Source organism: Oncorhynchus keta, unplaced genomic scaffold (assembly GCF_023373465.1).
Source record: "Oncorhynchus keta strain PuntledgeMale-10-30-2019 unplaced genomic scaffold, Oket_V2 Un_contig_15939_pilon_pilon, whole genome shotgun sequence".
Classification (NCBI taxonomy): Eukaryota; Metazoa; Chordata; class Actinopteri; order Salmoniformes; family Salmonidae; genus Oncorhynchus; species Oncorhynchus keta.
Window position 1 is genome coordinate 62,501 of NW_026279611.1, and position 20,691 is coordinate 83,191.

A 20,691-nucleotide genomic window follows, 5' to 3' on the forward strand; every position below is an offset into this window, starting at 1 on the left:
CCCAACAGGACAGAACAGCCATCCACTCTATCACCATGATCCCAACAGGACAGAACAGCCATCCACTCTATCACCATGATCCCAGCAGGACAGAACAGCCATCCACTGTATCACTATGGTCCCAACAGGACAGCTCAGCCATCCACTCTATCACCATGATCCCAGCAGGACAGAACAGCCATCCACTCTATCACCATGATCCCAGCAGGACAGAACAGCCATCCACTCTATCACCATGATCCTAACAGGACAGCTCAGCCATCCACTCTATCACCATGATCCCAGCAGGACAGAACAGCCATCCACTCTATCACCATGATCCCAACAGGACAGAACAGCCATCCACTCTATCACCATGATCCCAACAGGACAGAACAGCCATCCACTCTATCACCATGATCCCAACAGGACAGAACAGCCATCCACTCTATCACCATGATCCCAGCAGGACAGAACAGCCATCCACTGTATCACCATGGTCCCAACAGGACAGAACAGCCATCCACTCTATCACCATGATCCCAGCAGGACAGAACAGCCATCACTCTATCACCATGATCCCAGCAGGACAGAACAGCCATCCACTCTATCACCATGATCCCAACAGGACAGAACAGCCATCCACTCTATCACCATGATCCCAGCAGGACAGAACAGCCATCCACTCTATCACCATGATCCCAACAGGACAGAACAGCCATCCACTCTATCACCATGATTCCAGCAGGACAGAACAGCCATCCACTGTATCACCATGGTCCCAACAGGACAGCTCAGCCATCCACTCTATCACCATGATCCCAGCAGGACAGAACAGCCATCCACTCTATCACCATGATCCCAACAGGACAGAACAGCCATCCACTCTATCACCATGATCCCAACAGGACAGAACAGCCATCCACTCTATCACCATGATCCCAGCAGGACAGAACAGCCATCCACTCTATCACCATGATCCCAACAGGACAGAACAGCCATCCACTCTATCACCATGATCCCAACAGGACAGAACAGCCATCCACTGTATCACCATGATCCCAACAGGACAGCACAGCCATCCACTCTATCACCATGATCCCAGCAGGACAGCTCAGCCATCCACTGTATCACCATGATCCTAACAGGACAGCTCAGCCATCCACTGTATCACCATGGTCCCAACAGGACAGCTCAGCCATCCACTGTATCACCATGATCCCAGCAGGACAGAACAGCCATCCACTCTATCACCATGATCCCAACAGGACAGAACAGCCATCCACTCTATCACCATGATCCCAGCAGGACAGAACAGCCATCCACTATATCACCATGGTCCCAACAGGACAGCTCAGCCATCCATTGTATCACTATGATCCCAGCAGGACAGAACAGCCATCCACTCTATCACCATGATCCCAACAGGACAGAACAGCCATCCACTGTATCACCATGATCCCAACAGGACAGAACAGCCATCCACTGTATCACCATGATCCCAACAGGACAGCTCAGCCATCCACTGTATCACCATGGTCCTAACAGGACAGCTCAGCCATCCACTGTATCACCATGATCCCAACAGGACAGCTCAGCCATCCACTCTATCACCATGATCCTAACAGGACAGCTCAGCCACCCACTGTATCACCATGATCCCAGCAGGACAGCTCAGCCATCCACTGTATCAACATGGTCCTAACAGGACAGCTCAGCCATCCACTGTATCACCATGGTCCCTTACTGTTCTCTTTCTGACAGTAGCATCGGCTCAAATGTAATCAATTCACCACAACGGGATGTCTTCATTTTTTATTGATTAGTTTTACTTGACATAATACAGTCATCCAAAATAATCAATCTGTATGGGTTTGTTTTTCTAAGGAAATGGTTTGCTTGCTTGGTGAACAACTTCAGAATTTGTCTGACCTGTTACCTCAGTACGGTACAACCATACTGCTTGAAGAGTTGCTGAGACTACAGGTCTATCGGACCCCTAGGGACAGTTTACCTGACCCAGATGAAACCTATTTCTGGACTTAAAAACAACCTTTCATGGATATTCTCAACTAGGCCTTTTAGTCTGGAAACCGGCCCATTTGGCACATCGCAAGATAACAGAGAATCTTTAAGTGCACTTGTTCAAAGACAAAGATGTTGGCCACCTTCTCCGGCTCCCTAACCTAAGCCTAACCTTTCCCTTAGCTCTAACCCAACTACTGTTACCACAGCAACAGAGATCTCCGGCTCCCTAACCTAAGCCTAACCTTACCCCTAGCTCTAACCCGACTACTGTTACCACAGTACGGTACAACCATACTGCTTGAAGAGTTGCTGAGACTACAGGTCTATCGGACCCCTAGGGACAGTTTACCTGACCTGTTACCTCAGTACGGTACAACCATACTGCTTGAAGAGTTGCTGAGACTACAGGTCTATCGGACCCCTAGGGACAGTTTACCTGACCCAGATGAAACCTATTTCTGGACTTAAAAACAACCTTTCATGGATATTCTCAACTAGGCCTTTTAGTCTGGAAACCGGCCCATTTGGCACATCGCAAGATAACAGAGAATCTTTAAGTGCACTTGTTCAAAGACAAAGATGTTGGCCACCTTCTCCGGCTCCCTAACCTAAGCCTAACCTTTCCCTTAGCTCTAACCCAACTACTGTTACCACAGCAACAGAGATCTCCGGCTCCCTAACCTAAGCCTAACCTTACCCCTAGCTCTAACCCGACTACTGTTACCACAGCAACAGAGATCTCCGGTTCCCTAACCTAAGCCTAACCTTACCCCTAGCTCTAACCCCACTACTGTTACCACAGCAACAGAGATCTCCGGCTCCCTAACCTAAGCCTAACCTTACCCCTAGCTCTAACCCGACTACTGTTACCACAGCAACAGAGATCTCCGGTTCCCTAACCTAAGCCTAACCTTACCCCTAGCTCTAACCCCACTACTGTTACCACAGCAACAGAGATCTCCGGTTCCCTAACCTAAGCCTAACCTTAGCCTTAGCTCTAACCCCGACTACTGTTACCACAGCAACAGAGATCAACACCATGGGTCTGTGTCTCACCTGGACAGGGCGATCTCTGCCGTCTGCTTGGCGATGTCTGCAGCTAGCTCTAACCCCGACTACTGTTACCACAGCAACAGAGATCAACACCATGGGTCTGTGTCTCACCTGGACAGGGCGATCTCTGCCGTCTGCTTGGCGATGTCTGCAGCTAGCTCTAACCCCGACTACTGTTACCACAGCAACAGAGATCAACACCATGGGTCTGTGTCTCACCTGGACAGGGCGATCTCTGCCGTCTGCTTGGCGATGTCTGCAGCTAGCACTAACCCCGACTACTGTTACCACAGCAACAGAGATCAACACCATGGGTCTGTTTCTCACCTGGACAGGGCGATCTCTGCCGTCTGCTTGGCGATGTCTGCAGCTAGCTCTAACCCCGACTACTGTTACCACAGCAACAGAGATCAACACCATGGGTCTGTGTCTCACCTGGACAGGGCGATCTCTGCCTTCTGCTTGGCGATGTCTGCAGCTAGCTCTAACCCCGACTACTGTTACCACAGCAACAGAGATCAACACCATGGGTCTGTGTCTCACCTGGACAGGGCGATCTCTGCCTTCTGCTTGGCGATGTCTGCAGCCTTCTCAGCTGCTTCCACAGCCCGCTCCACCTTCTCCCTGATCTTACTGGCTCTCAGAGGAATCAGGTTCTTCCGCTTCCCGCTGACCAGCGCGTTCTGCTTGTACTTCCCTTCCTCTTTGGTGCTGTCGGGGAACGTTGTACAGCCGTAACCATGGCGCTTGTTGGCCACCCACTCCCCCTCGTAGCGTAGACCGTCGGAGCGCCGGCTCACGCCCCAACCCGCCCGCTGGTCACTGCGCCACTCCCCGGCGTAGGCCTCGGTGACCGTGGCATCCACAGGAGCGCCCTGCTCGCCGTCCTGGCTAGCGTTGGAGTGTATGTCGGAGGCGGCAGAGGAGACGGTGCTCATGCCGGCCTCGCTGCAGAACGAGCTCTGTTTACTCAGCTGGCTGGCCAGGGAACTCTTGGACTCGGAGCGACGCAGCTTCAGACCACTCAGGATCGACTGGCGGAAACGGCCTGGGATATGAAACGACACCACGTTATTTATCCTACAAAATACGATACGATGCAACTTTACAGAAATGGACAACTGACACACAAGTGTGACATCATAACAAGAAGTCCATGTCAAAGTGCCAATAGATTTGGACTAGAGAAGCAGGGGCTAATGGAAGTATTAGCTCATAGAACCCGACCAGCTGCCCACAAACAGCAGAGTCTCACCTTTCCTCTTCCCCCGACGGTCCGCCTCGCTGGGCGCAGTCAGAGCGAAGCCCCCCCTCCCCACGGGACTCCCGACCAGCCCGCCTCCCACCACCCCGTCGGCAGGCGAGACGGCGGTCCCAGCGCCGTCCTCCAGCGGGGTGGAGGGGCCGTGGCTGTGCTCGGAGCGGAGGGAGTTTATGGACGTGCGGAGCGGGTAGAGGATGACGGCCGCCATGCCGTATGGCACGCTCTGCCGGACCCCATAGCCGTGCCGCATCCCCCAACCACTGGCCCTGGAACGTACCTATAGGAGAGATTCACAGGGGTCAAATTATAGGGCGATCTGAGGGCATGCATTGCACCACAAAACCATTAGGTCACCCCCCGCCAGAAAGGTGCATGGATGGAAAGAGGCATAACCAATTAGGTCACCCCCCCCCCCCCAGAAAGGTGCATGGATGGAAAGAGGTGTAACATAAGTCTTATTATGAGACACTATAAAAGGCTGTTAGTGCTTATAACAAGTTATAAAGCATTATAGCTGCATGCGTTGTGACATCGTATTTCATTGGGAGAAAATTCTCACGTTGGGTAGCAGGAAGTGACTAACTGGTATCACACACATGGCTTGTTTATTCCATTTGAATCAACTAGGGCCTAGAAGAGAGTGAGACATTATCTTACGTCAACATTCCAGCTCTGCTACCTGGTTTACTGCAGGTGAAAGGGTTTAAAGGACTATATGATGGGATGAATGGTGGGGAACCACTGTGTGTATATGAAAGCAGTATGGTGGTGGGGAACCACTGTGTGTATATGAAAGCAGTATGGTGGTGGGGAACCACTGTGTGTATATGAAAGCAGTATGGTGGTGGGGAACCACTGTGTATATATGAAAGCAGTATGGTGGTGGGGAACCACTGTGTGTATATGAAAGCAGTATGGTGGTGGGGAACCACTGTGTGTATATGAAAGCAGTATGGTGGTGGGGAACCACTGTGTGTATATGAAAGCAGTATGGTGGTGGGGAACCACTGTGTATATATGAAAGCAGTATGGTGGTGGGGAACCACTGTGTGTATATGAAAGCAGTATGGTGGTGGGGAACCACTGTGTATATATGAAAGCAGTATAGTGGTGGGGAACCACTGTGTATATATGAAAGCAGTATGGTGGTGGGGAACCACTGTGTGTATATGAAAGCAGTATGGTGGTGGGGAACCACTGTGTGTATATGAAAGCAGTATGGTGGTGGGGAACCACTGTGTGTATATGAAAGCAGTATGGTGGTGGGGAACCACTGTGTGTATATGAAAGCAGTATGGTGGTGGGGAACCACTGTGTATATATGAAAGCAGTATAGTGGTGGGGAACCACTGTGTGTATATGAAAGCAGTATGGTGGTGGTGAACCACTGTGTGTATATGAAAGCAGTATGGTGGTGGGGAACCACTGTGTATATATGAAAGCAGTATGGTGGTGGGGAACCACTGTGTATATATGAAAGCAGTATGGTGGTGGGGAACCACTGTGTGTATATGAAAGCAGTATGGTGGTGGGGAACCACTGTGTATATATGAAAGCAGTATGGTGGTGGGGAACCACTGTGTGTATATGAAAGCAGTATGGTGGTGGGGAACCACTGTGTATATATGAAAGCAGTATAGTGGTGGGGAACCACTGTGTATATATGAAAGCAGTATGGTGGTGGGGTACCACTGTGTGTATATGAAAGCAGTATGGTGGTGGGGAACCACTGTGTATATGAAAGCAGTATGGTGGTGGGGAACCACTGTGTATATATGAAAGCAGTATGGTGGTGGGGAACCACTGTGTGTATATGAAAGCAGTATGGTGGTGGGGAACCACTGTGTATATATGAAAGCAGTATGGTGGTGGGGAACCACTGTGTGTATATGAAAGCAGTATGGTGGTGGGGAACCACTGTGTGTATATGAAAGCAGTATGGTGGTGGGGAACCACTGTGTGTATATATGAAAGCAGTATGGTGGTGGGGAACCACTGTGTATATATGAAAGCAGTATGGTGGTGGGGAACCACTGTGTGTATATATGAAAGCAGTATGGTGGTGGGGAACCACTGTGTGTATATGAAAGCAGTATGGTGGTGGGGAACCACTGTGTGTATATGAAAGCAGTATGGTGGTGGGGAACCACTGTGTATATATGAAAGCAGTATGGTGGTGGGGAACCACTGTGTGTATATATGAAAGCAGTGGGAACCACTGTGTATATGGCAGTATGGTGGTGGGGAACCACTGTGTATATATGAAAGCAGTATGGTGGTGGGGAACCACTGTGTATATATGAAAGCAGTATGGTGGTGGGGAACCACTGTGTGTATATGAAAGCAGTATGGTGGTGGGGAACCACTGTGTGTATATATGAAAGCAGTATGGTGGTGGGGAACCACTGTGTGTATATATGAAAGCAGTATGGTGGTGGGGAACCACTGTGTGTATATATGAAAGCAGTATGGTGGTGGGGAACCACTGTGTGTATATGAAAGCAGTATGGTGGTGGGGAACCACTGTGTATATATGAAAGCAGTATGGTGGTGGGGAACCACTGTGTGTATATATGAAAGCAGTATGGTGGTGGGGAACCACTGTGTGTATATATGAAAGCAGTATGGTGGTGGGGAACCACTGTGTATATATGATGGTGGTGGGGCAGTATGGTGGTGGGGAACCACTGTGTATATATGAAAGCAGTATGGTGGTGGGGAACCACTGTGTATATATGAAAGCAGTATGGTGGTGGGGGAACCACTGTGTATATATGAAAGCAGTATGGTGGTGGGGAACCACTGTGTGTATATATGAAAGCAGTATGGTGGTGGGGAACCACTGTGTGTATATGAACCACAGTATGGTGGTGGGGAACCACTGTGTATATATGAAAGCAGTATGGTGGTGGGGAACCACTGTGTGTATATATGAAAGCAGTATGGTGGTGGGGAACCACTGTGTATATATGAAAGCAGTATGGTGGTGGGGAACCACTGTGTGTATATGAAAGCAGTATGGTGGTGGGGAACCACTGTGTATATATGAAAGCAGTATGGTGGTGGGGAACCACTGTGTGTATATGAAAGCAGTATGGTGGTGGGGAACCACTGTGTATATATGAAAGCAGTATGGTGGTGGGGAACCACTGTGTGTATATGAAAGCAGTATGGTGGTGGGGAACCACTGTGTATATATGAAAGCAGTATGGTGGTGGGGAACCACTGTGTATATATGAAAGCAGTATGGTGGTGGTGTGTATATGAAAGCAGTATGGTGGGAACCACTGTGTGTATATGAAAGCAGTATGGTGGTGGGGAACCACTGTGTATATATGAAAGCAGTATGGTGGTGGGGAACCACTGTGTATATATGAAAGCAGTATGGTGGTGGGGAACCACTGTGTATATATGAAAGCAGTATGGTGGTGGGGAACCACTGTGTATATATGAAAGCAGTATGGTGGTGGGGAACCACTGTGTATATATGAAAGCAGTATGGTGGTGGGGAACCACTGTGTATATATGAAAGCAGTATGGTGGTGGGGAACCACTGTGTGTATATGAAAGCAGTATGGTGGTGGGGAACCACTGTGTATATATGAAAGCAGTATGGTGGTGGGGAACCACTGTGTATATATGAAAGCAGTATGTTGGTGGGGAACCACTGTGTATATATGAAAGCAGTATGGTGGTGGGGAACCACTGTGTGTATATGAAAGCAGTATGGTGGTGGGGAACCACTGTGTGTATATGAAAGCAGTATGGTGAACCACTGTGTATATATGAGCAGTATGGTGGGGAACCACACAGTATGGTGGTGGGGAACCACTGTGTATATGAATAGCAGTATGGTGGTGGGGAACCACTGTGTGTATATGAAAGCAGTATGGTGGTGGGGAACCACTGTGTGTATATATGAAAGCAGTATGGTGGTGGGGAACCACTGTGTATATATGAAAGCAGTATGGTGGTGGGGAACCACTGTGTGTATATGAAAGCAGTATGGTGGTGGGGAACCACTGTGTGTATATATGAAAGCAGTATGGTGGTGGGGAACCACTGTGTGTATATGAAAGCAGTATGGTGGTGGGGAACCACTGTGTATATATGAAAGCAGTATGGTGGTGGGGAACCACTGTGTATATATGAAAGCAGTATGGTGGTGGGGAACCACTGTGTATATATGAAAGCAGTATGGTGGTGGGGAACCACTGTGTATATATGAAAGCAGTATGGTGGTGGGGAACCACTGTGTATATATGAAAGCAGTATGGTGGTGGGGAACCACTGTGTATATATGAAAGCAGTATGGTGGTGGGGGAACCACTGTGTGTATATATGAAAGCAGTATGGTGGTGGGGAACCACTGTGTATATATGAAAGCAGTATGGTGGTGGGGAACCACTGTGTATATATGAAAGCAGTATGGTGGTGGGGAACCACTGTGTGTATATGAAAGCAGTATGGTGGTGGGGAACCACTGTGTATATATGAAAGCAGTATGGTGGTGGGGAACCACTGTGTATATATGAAAGCAGTATGGTGGTGGGGAACCACTGTGTGTATATGAAAGCAGTATGGTGGTGGGGAACCACTGTGTGTATATGAAAGCATGTATGGTGGGGGGAACCACTGTGTATATATGAAAGCAGTATGGTGGTGGGGAACCACTGTGTATATATGAAAGCAGTATGGTGGTGGGGAACCACTGTGTGTATATATGAAAGCAGTATGGTGGTGGGGAACCACTGTGTGTATATGAAAGCAGTATGGTGGTGGGGAACCACTGTGTGTATATGAAAGCAGTATGGTGGTGGGGAACCACTGTGTGTATATGAAAGCAGTATGGTGGTGGGGAACCACTGTGTATATATGAAAGCAGTATGGTGGTGGGGAACCACTGTGTGTATATGAAAGCAGTATGGTGGTGGGGAACCACTGTGTGTATATGAAAGCAGTATGGTGGTGGGGAACCACTGTGTATATATGAAAGCAGTATGGTGGTGGGGAACCACTGTGTGTATATGAAAGCAGTATGGTGGTGGGGACCACCAGTATGGTGTGTGTATATATGAAAGCAGTATGGTGGTGGGGAACCACTGTGTATATATGAAAGCAGTATGGTGGTGGGGAACCACTGTGTGTATATGAATGAAAGCAGTATGGTGGTGGGGAACCACTGTGTATATATGAAAGCAGTATGGTGGTGGGGAACCACTGTGTGTATATGAAAGCAGTATGGTGGTGGGGAACCACTGTGTGTATATGAAAGCAGTATGGTGGTGGGGAACCACTGTGTATATATGAAAGCAGTATGGTGGTGGGGAACCACTGTGTGTATATGAAAGCAGTATGGTGGTGGGGAACCACTGTGTGTATATGAAAGCAGTATGGTGGTGGGGAACCACTGTGTATATAAGCAGTATGGTGGTGGGGAACCACTGTGTGTATATGAAAGCAGTATGGTGGTGGGAACCACCATATGAAGTATGGTGGTGGGCAGTATGTGGTGGGGAACCACTGTGTGTATATATGAAAGCAGTATGGTGGTGGGGAACCACTGTGTATATATGAAAGCAGTGGTGGTGGGGAACCACTGTGTGTATATGAAAGCAGTATGGTGGTGGGGAACCACTGTGTGGGGGAACCACTGTATATATATGAAAGCAGTATGGTGGTGGGGAACCACTGTGTGTATATGAAAGCAGTATGGTGGTGGGGAACCACTGTGTATATATGAAAGCAGTATGGTGGTGGGGAACCACTGTGTATATATGAAAGCAGTATGGTGGTGGGGAACCACTGTGTGTATATGAAAGCAGTATGGTGGTGGGGAACCACTGTGTATATATGAAAGCAGTATGGTGGTGGGGAACCACTGTGTGTATATGAAAGCAGTATGGTGGTGGGGAACCACTGTGTATATATGAAAGCAGTATGGTGGTGGGGAACCACTGTGTATATATGAAAGCAGTATGGTGGTGGGGAACCACTGTGTATATATGAAAGCAGTATGGTGGTGGGGAACCACTGTGTATATGAAAGCAGTATGGTGGTGGGGAACCACTGTGTATATATGAAAGCAGTATGGTGGTGGGGAACCACTGTGTATATATGAAAGCAGTATGGTGGTGGGGAACCACTGTGTGTATATGAAAGCAGTATGGTGGTGGGGAACCACTGTGTATATATGAAAGCAGTATGGTGGTGGGGAACCACTGTGTATATATGAAAGCAGTATGGTGGTGGGGAACCACTGTGTATATATGAAAGCAGTATGGTGGTGGGGAACCACTGTGTATATATGAAATGGTGGTGGGGCAGTATGGTGGTGGGGAACCACTGTGTGTATATGAAAGCAGTATGGTGGTGGGGAACCACTGTGTATATATGAAAGCAGTATGGTGGTGGGGAACCACTGTGTATATATGAAAGCAGTATGGTGGTGGGGAACCACTGTGTGTATATATGAAAGCAGTATGGTGGTGGGGAACCACTGTGTGTATATGAAAGCAGTATGGTGGTGGGGAACCACTGTGTATATATGAAAGCAGTATGGTGGTGGGGAACCACTGTGTGTATATGAAAGCAGTATGGTGGTGGGGAACCACTGTGTGTATATGAAAGCAGTATGGTGGTGGGGAACCACTGTGTATATATGAAAGCAGTATGGTGGTGGGGAACCACTGTGTGTATATGAAAGCAGTATGGTGGTGGGGAACCACTGTGTGTATATGAAAGCAGTATGGTGGTGGGGAACCACTGTGTATATATGAAAGCAGTATGGTGGTGGGGAACCACTGTGTGTATATGAAAGCAGTATGGTGGTGGGGAACCACTGTGTGTATATGAAAGCAGTATGGTGGTGGGGAACCACTGTGTGTATATATGAAAGCAGTATGGTGGTGGGGAACCACTGTGTGTATATATATGGTGGTGGGGAACCACTGTGAAAGCAGTATGGTGGTGGGGAACCACTGTGTGTATATATGAAAGCAGTATGGTGGTGGGGAACCACTGTGTGTATATATGAAAGCAGTATGGTGGTGGGGAACCACTGTGTATATATGAAAGCAGTATGGTGGTGGGGAACCACTGTGTATATATGAAAGCAGTATGGTGGTGGGGAACCACTGTGTATATATGAAAGCAGTATGGTGGTGGGGAACCACTGTGTATATATGAAAGCAGTATGGTGGTGGGGGAACCACTGTGTATATATGAAAGCAGTATGGTGGTGGGGAACCACTGTGTATATATGAAAGCAGTATGGTGGTGGGGAACCACTGTGTATATATGAAAGCAGTATGGTGGTGGGAACCACTGTGTGTATATGAAAGCAGTATGGTGGTGGGGAACCACTGTGTGTATATGAAAGCAGTATGGTGGTGGGGAACCACTGTGTATATATGAAAGCAGTATGGTGGTGGGGAACCACTGTGTATATATGAAAGCAGTATGGTGGTGGGGAACCACTGTGTGTATATGAAAGCAGTATGGTGGTGGGGAACCACTGTGTATATATGAAAGCAGTATGGTGGTGGGGAACCACTGTGTATATATGAAAGCAGTATGGTGGTGGGGAACCACTGTGTGTATATGAAAGCAGTATGGTGGTGGGGAACCACTGTGTGTATATGAAAGCAGTATGGTGGTGGGGAACCACTGTGTATATATGAAAGCAGTATGGTGGAACCACTGGGGAACCACTGTGTGTATATGAAAGCAGTATGGTGGTGGGGAACCACTGTGTGTATATATGAAAGCAGTATGGTGGTGGGGAACCACTGTGTATATATGAAAGCAGTATGGTGGTGGGGAACCACTGTGTATATATGAAAGCAGTATGGTGGTGGGGAACCACTGTGTGTATATGAAAGCAGTATGGTGGTGGGGAACCACTGTGTGTATATATGAAAGCAGTATGGTGGTGGGGAACCACTGTGTGTATATGAAAGCAGTATGGTGGTGGGGAACCACTGTGTGTATATATGAAAGCAGTATGGTGGTGGGGAACCACTGTGTATATATGAAAGCAGTATGGTGGTGGGGAACCACTGTGTGTATATGAAAGCAGTATGGTGGTGGGGAACCACTGTGTATATATGAAAGCAGTATGGTGGTGGGGAACCACTGTGTATATATGAAAGCAGTATGGTGGTGGGGAACCACTGTGTATATATGAAAGCAGTATGGTGGTGGGGAACCACTGTGTATATATGAAAGCAGTATGGTGGTGGGGAACCACTGTGTATATATGAAAGCAGTATGGTGGTGGGGAACCACTGTGTATATATGAAAGCAGTATGGTGGTGGGGAACCACTGTGTATATATGAAAGCAGTATGGTGGTGGGGAACCACTGTGTGTATATGAAAGCAGTATGGTGGTGGGGAACCACTGTGTGTATATGAAAGCAGTATGGTGGTGGGGAACCACTGTGTGTATATGAAAGCAGTATGGTGGTGGGGAACCACTGTGTATATATGAAAGCAGTATGGTGGTGGGGAACCACTGTGTATATATGAAAGCAGTATGGTGGTGGGGAACCACTGTGTGTATATGAAAGCAGTATGGTGGTGGGGAACCACTGTGTATATATGAAAGCAGTATGGTGGTGGGGAACCACTGTGTGTATATATGAAAGCAGTATGGTGGTGGGGAACCACTGTGTATATATGAAAGCAGTATGGTGGTGGGGAACCACTGTGTGTATATGAAAGCAGTATGGTGGTGGGGAACCACTGTGTGTATATATGAAAGCAGTATGGTGGTGGGGAACCACTGTGTGTATATATGAAAGCAGTATGGTGGTGGGGAACCACTGTGTATATATGAAAGCAGTATGGTGACATAAGAGGTCTAAGGCGGATCATAGGCGTGGAACCTGCAAGTGTATATTTATTTTATTATTTTTTTTTTTCACCTTTATTTATCCAGGTAGGCAAGTTGAGAACAAGTTCTCATTTACAATTGTGACCTGGCCAAGATAAAGCAAAGCAGTTCGACAGATACAACGACACAGAGTTACACATGGAGTAAAACAAAACATACAGTCAATAATACAGTATAAACAAGTCTATATACGATGTGAGCAAATTAGGTGAGAAGGGAGGTAAAGGCAAAAAAGGACATGGTGGCAAAGTAAATACAATATAGCAAGTAAAACACTGGAATGGTAGTTTTGCAATTGAAGAATGTACAAAGTAGAAATAAAAATAATGGGGTGCAAAGGAGCAAAATAAATAAATACAGTAGGGGAAGAGGTAGTTGTTTGGGCTAAATTATAGGTGGGCTATGTACAGGTGCAGTAATCTGTGAGCTGCTCTGACAGTTGGTGCTTAAAGCTAGTGAGGGAGATAAGTGTTTCCAGTTTCAGAGATTTTTGTAGTTCGTTCCAGTCATTGGCAGCAGAGAACTGGAAGGAGAGGCGGTCAAAGAAAGAATTGGTTTTGGGGGTGACTAGAGAGATATACTGCTGGAGCGTGTGCTACAGGTGGGAGATGCTATGGTGACCAGCGAGCTGAGATAAGGGGGGACTTTACCTAGCAGGGTCTTGTAGATGACATGGAGCCAGTGGGTTTGGCGACGAGTATGAAGCGAGGGCCAGCCAACGAGAGCGTACAGGTCGCAATGGTGGGTAGTATATGGGGCTTTGGTGACAAAACAGATTGCACTGTGATAGACTGCATCCAATTTGTTGAGTATGGTATTGGGGGCTATTTTGTAAATGACATCGCCAAAGTCGAGGATTGGTAGGATGGTCAGTTTTACAAGGGTATGTTTGGCAGCATGAGTGAAGGATGCTTTGTTGCGAAATAGGAAGCAAATTCTAGATTTAACTTTGGATTGGAGATGTTTGATATGGGTCTGGAAGGAGAGTTTACAGTCTAACCAGACACCTAAGTATTTGTAGTTGTCCACGTATTCTAAGTCAGAGCCGTCCAGAGTAGTGATGTTGGACAGGCGGGTAGGTGCAGGTAGCGATCGATCGGTTGAAGAGCATGCATTTAGTTTTACTTGTATTTAAGAGCAATTGGAGGCCACGGAAGGAGAGTTGTATGGCATTGAAACTTGCCTGTAGGGTTGTTAACACAGTGTCCAAAGAAGGGCCGGAAGTATACAGAAGTATATGGTGAAGCTAGATGGAGGAGCCCCTGAGAAGAACCAAGGGATGAGGGTTGTCCTGGACGTGACACAGGGACTCCGTGGCCACAACATCAAGATGCAGTAACTCTTTTTTTTACTTGTCACAAGCTGGGACAGGTGCTCCTCAAGAGGAAGCTAGCAGGAACATTAGGAAAAAAACAAGCCAGAGCTCTTCAAGAGGAAGCTAGCAGGAACGATCTCCCACCTCAGCTGTTGAATACACGGAACAGGCCTATCAATTCCTCTCAGTTTGTGTTCACTGCCGACACGTCCCGAAAACACCATGGTGTTGATCTCTGTTGCTGTGGTAACAGTAGTCGGGGTTAGAGCTAGCTGCAGACATCGCCAAGCAGACGGCAGAGATCGTCCTGTCCAGGTGAGAAACAGACCCATGGTGTTGATCTCTGTTGCTGTGGTAACAGTAGTCGGGGTTAGAGCTAGCTGCAGACATCGCCAAGCAGACGGCAGAGATCGTCCTGTCCAGGTGAGAAACAGACCACAGCAACAGAGATCAACACCATGGGTCTGTTTCTCACCTGGACAGGACGATCTCTGCAGTCTGGTGGATGTCTGCAGCTAGCTCTAACCGACTACTGTTACCACAGCAACAGAGATCAACACCATGGGTCTGTTTCTCACCTGGACAGGAACCACTGCCTGGCGATGTCTGCAGCTAGCTCTAACCCCGACTACTGTTACCACAGCAACAGAGATCAACACCATGGGTCTGTGTTTCACCTGGACAGGACGATCTCTGCCTTCTGCTTGGCGATGTCTGCAGCTAGCTCTAACCCGACTACTGTTACCACAGCAACAGAGATCAACACCATGGGTCTGTTTCTCACCTGGACAGGACGATCTCTGCCGTCTGCTTGGCGATGTCTGCAGCTAGCTCTAACCCCGACTACTGTTACCACAGCAACAGAGATCAACACCATGGGTCTGTTTCTCACCTGGACAGGACGATCTCTGCCGTCTGCTTGGCGATGTCTGCAGCTAGCTCTAACCCCGACTACTGTTACCACAGCAACAGAGATCAACACCATGGGTCTGTGTCTCACCTGGACAGGACGATCTCTGCCGTCTGCTTGGCGATGTCTGCAGCTAGCTCTAACCCCGACTACTGTTACCACAGCAACAGAGATCAACACCATGGGTCTGTGTCTCACCTGGATAGGGCGATCTCTGCCTTCTGCTTGGCGATGTCTGCAGCTAGCGCTAACCCCGACTACTGTTACCACAGCAACAGAGGGTCTGTTGTCCACTCAAAAGGAGGAGTGGACAATTTAGACAAGCTGGTGATTGGCTACAGCTGCAGAACATTTCTGGACATCTCGTTTGTCATCTGGATGGTGTTGAACCCAGATAGGAACAGAGAGAAGCTCCAGACGGGACGTATCTTTCTTGAGGAGCTGGGCAAGGCATTGTACCCGCCTGCCTGACCATTCTGCCTGCCTGACCATTCTGCCTGCCTGACCATTATGCCTGCCACTCTGTACCCGCCTGCCTGACCATTCTGCCTGCCACTCTGTACCCGCCTGCCTGACCATTCTGCCTGCCTGACCATTCTGCCTGCCACTCTGTACCCGCCTGCCTGACCATTCTGCCTACCTGACCATTCTGCCTGCCTGACCATTCTGCCTGCCACTCTGTACCCGCCTGCCTGACCATTCTGCCTGCCTGACCATTCTGCCTGCCTGACCATTCTGCCTGCCACTCTGTACCCGCCTGCCTGACCATTCTGCCTACCTGACCATTCTGCCTACCTGACCATTCTGCCTGCCTGACCATTCTGCCTGCCTGACCATTCTGCCTGCCTGACCATTCTGCCTGCCACTCTGTACCCACCTGCCTGACCATTCTGCCTACCTGACCATTCTGCCTGCCTGACCATTCTGCCTGCCTGACCATTCTGCCTACCTGACCATTCTGCCTGCCTGACCATTCTACCTGCCACTCTGTACCCGCCTGCCTGACCATTCTGCCTGCCTGACCATTCTGCCTGTCACTCTGTACCCGCCTGCCTGACCATTCTGCCTACCTGACCATTCTGCCTACCTGACCATTCTGCCTACCTGACCATTCTGCCTGCCTGACCATTCTGCCTACCTGACCATTCTGCCTGCCCTGACCATTCTGCCTGCCTGACCATTCTGCCTGCCTGACCATTCTGCCTACCTGACCATTCTGCCTACCTGACCATTCTGCCTGCCTGACCATTCTGCCTGCCTGACCATTCTGCCTGCCTGACCATTCTGCCTGCCACTCTGTACCCGCCTGCCTGACCATTCTGCCTGCCTGACCATTCTGCCTGTCACTCTGTACCCGCCTGCCTGACCATTCTGCCTACCTGACCATTCTGCCTACCTGACCATTCTGCCTGCCTGACCATTCTGCCTGCCTGACCATTCTGCCTGCCCTGACCATTCTGCCTGCCTGACCATTCTGCCTGCCCTGACCATTCTGCCTGCCTGACCATTCTGCCTGCCTGACCATTCTGCCTGCCCTGACCATTCTGCCTGCCACTCTGTACCCGCCTGCCTGACCATTCTGCCTGCCTGACCATTCTGCCTGCCTGACCATTCTGCCTGCCACTCTGTACCCGCCTGCCTGACCATTCTGCCTGCCTGACCATTCTGCCTGTCACTCTGTACCCGCCTGCCTGACCATTCTGCCTACCTGACCATTCTGCCTACCTGACCATTCTGCCTGCCTGACCATTCTGCCTACCTGACCATTCTGCCTGCCACTCTGTACCCGCCTGCCTGACCATTCTGCCTGCCTGACCATTCTGCCTACCTGACCATTCTGCCTGCCTGACCATTCTGCCTGCCTGACCATTCTGCCTGTCACTCTGTACCCGCCTTCCTGACCATTCTTCCTACCTGACCATTCTGCCTACCTAACCATTCTGCCTGCCTGACCATTCTGCCTGCCTGACCATTCTGCCTGCCTGACCATTCTGCCTGCCTGACCATTCTGCCTACCTGACCATTCTGCCTGCCTGACCAGTCTGCCTGCCTGACCAGTCTGCCTGCCTGACCTTACTGCCTGCCTGACCATTCTGCCTGCATGACCAGTCTGCCTGCCTGACCAGTCTGCCTGCCTGACCTTACTGCCTGCCTGACCATTCTGCCTGCCTGACCATTCTGCCTACCTGACCATTCTGCCTACCTGACCATTCTGCCTGCCTGACCATTCTGCCTGCCTGACCATTCTGCCTGCCCTGACCATTCTGCCTGCCCTGACCATTCTGCCTGCCTGACCATTCTGCCTGCCTGACCATTCTGCCTGCCCTGACCATTCTGCCTGCCACTCTGTACCCGCCTGCCTGACCATTCTGCCTGCCTGACCATTCTGCCTGCCTGACCATTCTGCCTGCCTGACCATTCTGCCTGCCACTCTGTACCCGCCTGCCTGACCATTCTGCCTGCCTGACCATTCTGCCTGTCACTCTGTACCCGCCTGCCTGACCATTCTGCCTACCTGACCATTCTGCCTGCCTGACCATTCTGCCTACCTGACCATTCTGCCTGCCACTCTGTACCCGCCTGCCTGACCATTCTGCCTGCCTGACCATTCTGCCTACCTGACCATTCTGCCTGCCTGACCATTCTGCCTGCCTGACCATTCTGCCTGCCACTCTGTACCCGCCTGCCTGACCATTCTGCCTGCCTGACCATTCTGCCTGTCACTCTGTACCCGCCTGCCTGACCATTCTTCCTACCTGACCATTCTACCTACCTGACCATTCTGCCTGCCTGACCATTCTGCCTGCCTGACCATTCTGCCTGCCTGACCATTCTGCCTACCTGACCAGTCTGCCTGCCTGACCAGTCTGCCTGCCTGACCAGTCTGCCTGCCTGACCTTACTGCCTGCCTGACCATTCTGCCTGCCTGACCAGTCTGCCTGCCTGACCAGTCTGCCTGCCTGACCTTACTGCCTGCCTGACCAGTCTGCCTGCCTGACCTTACTGCCTGCCTGACCATTCTGCCTGCCTGACCAGTCTGCCTGCCTGACCAGTCTGCCTGCCTGACCTTACTGCCTGCCTGACCATTCTGCCTGCCTGACCATTCTGCCTACCTGACCATTCTGCCTACCTGACCATTCTGCCTGCCTGACCATTCTGCCTACCTGACCATTCTGCCTACCTGACCATTCTGCCTGCCTGACCGCACATCACGTCATGACAACCGGTTAAATATCATGGACAGCACATCACGTCATGACAACCGGTTAAATATCATGGACAGCACATCACTGTACATGACATTCTGGTTAAATATCATTCTGCCTGCACCATTCTGTCCTGACCATTAAATATCCTGCCACTCTGCACATCACGTCCTGACAACAGGTTAAATATCATGGACAGCACCATCACCTCATGACATTCAGGTTAAATATCTGACCGCACATCACGCCTGCCTGACAACAGGTTACCATTCTGCCTGACCACCATTCTGCCTGCCTGACAACAGGTTAAATATCATGGCCTGCACATTTTCCTCATGACATTCTGCCTGTTAAATTCTGGACCCTGACATCACGTCCTGACCATTTTAATATGACCATTCTGCCTGCCTGACCATTCTGCTTGCCTGACCATTCTGACAACCGGTTAAATATCATGACCGCACACCATTCTGTCTGACCATTCGCCATGACAACCTGTTTAAATATCATGGACTGCACATCACGCCTGCCACTCTGTTTAAATATCATGACCAGCACATCACGCCATGACATTCTGTTTAAATATCATGGACCTGACCATCTGCCTGCCTGACCATTCTGCCTTAAATTTGCCTGCCTGACCATTCTGCCTCCTGACATTCACGCCATGACCACAACCGGTTAACCATTCTGGACCTGACCATTCTGCCTGCCTGACCATTCAGCCTGTGACCATTCTGCCTGCCCTGACATCACGTCATGACAACAGTTTAAATATCACGGACCGCACATCACGTCATGACAACAGTTTAAATATCATGGACCGCACATCACGTCATGACAACCGTTTAAATATCACGGACCGCACATCACGTCATGACAACAGGTTAAATATCACGGACCGCACATCACGTCATGACAACCGTTTAAATATCACGGACCGCACATCACGTCATGACAACAGGTTAAATATCACGGACCGCAATGCTCTCTACCTCAGGCAAAATCATGTTTTTTCATTTTCCATTTATTAAAACTAAGATGTTCGGTTTTATTTCACAACTTGGCTGAAGCCCGACCGCAAATAATGATCCGTTTTATCTCATGTTTTATACAGTAGATTATTTAAAGAGCGTTTCCATCTCATTTCAGTAGTGAGGCTTTTAACGCGAACATAAACACGTTTTAGTGGCCGGGAGGAAAGAGGCCTAATAAACGGCATTTCACCTCCATTTCAATCATCTAAAAACAGAGGAATGACGTCTCGTGAACCTTCGCTGTGGTCTGTCTGTCAAAGTGTCAGAGATCGGGACCTGTCCATGGTGCTGAAATGCAGATTGCAATAGACAAAGCTATGCTGCGCCGACCCCATGTAAATAGCGATTCGTGTTATTAGCCTACACTACACACAATATTACATGTGTAGCTGTTGGTATAGCGACAATAGCACGTTTATTGGGTAGTGGAAAATGTGTCAGCTCGTGCGTGCTATATTAATCTCCCAGGTGAGAGACCGAAAGAGAGAGGTGCTCTCTCTCGTGACGCAGTCTTTATTTTGATTTATTTTTATCTAATTCTGGAGTGTTATTACGGTCGCCTCCGCTACTTCATAAACCAAATAACACCAAGGTTATCTGCTGGTATGTAAACCATTGCGGTACATCTGATATTAGACTACAGGCTACGCTGGTAAACAACCTCTAACTACACGGATACAGCAGCCACGGATCTGGTTTCCATGGTCCCCTCTGCATCACTTATTGACCCCCTCTCTCTACTTTTCCCTATCTATACCTCTCTTCCTCCCTCACTCTACCTCCCTCTCTTCCTCCCTCACTCTACCCCCTCTCTTCCTCCCTACCCCCACTCTATCTCTCTACCTTTCCCTATCTCTACCTCTCTTCCTCCCCTCTACCTCCCACCTTCCTCTCTTCCTCCCTCCTCCCTCTACCTCCCTCTCTTCCTCCCTCCCTACTTTCACTTCCTCCCTCTCCACCTTCCTCCCTCCTCTACCTACCTCTCTTCCTCCCTCACTCTAC

General features: G+C 49.3%; 1 pseudogene; it reads right to left on the reverse strand.

Annotated features, from left to right (window-relative positions):
- Nucleotides 1–20,691, reverse strand: part of LOC118379138 (junctophilin-3-like) — a 38,471-nt pseudogene that overhangs the window by 8,415 nt on the left and 9,365 nt on the right.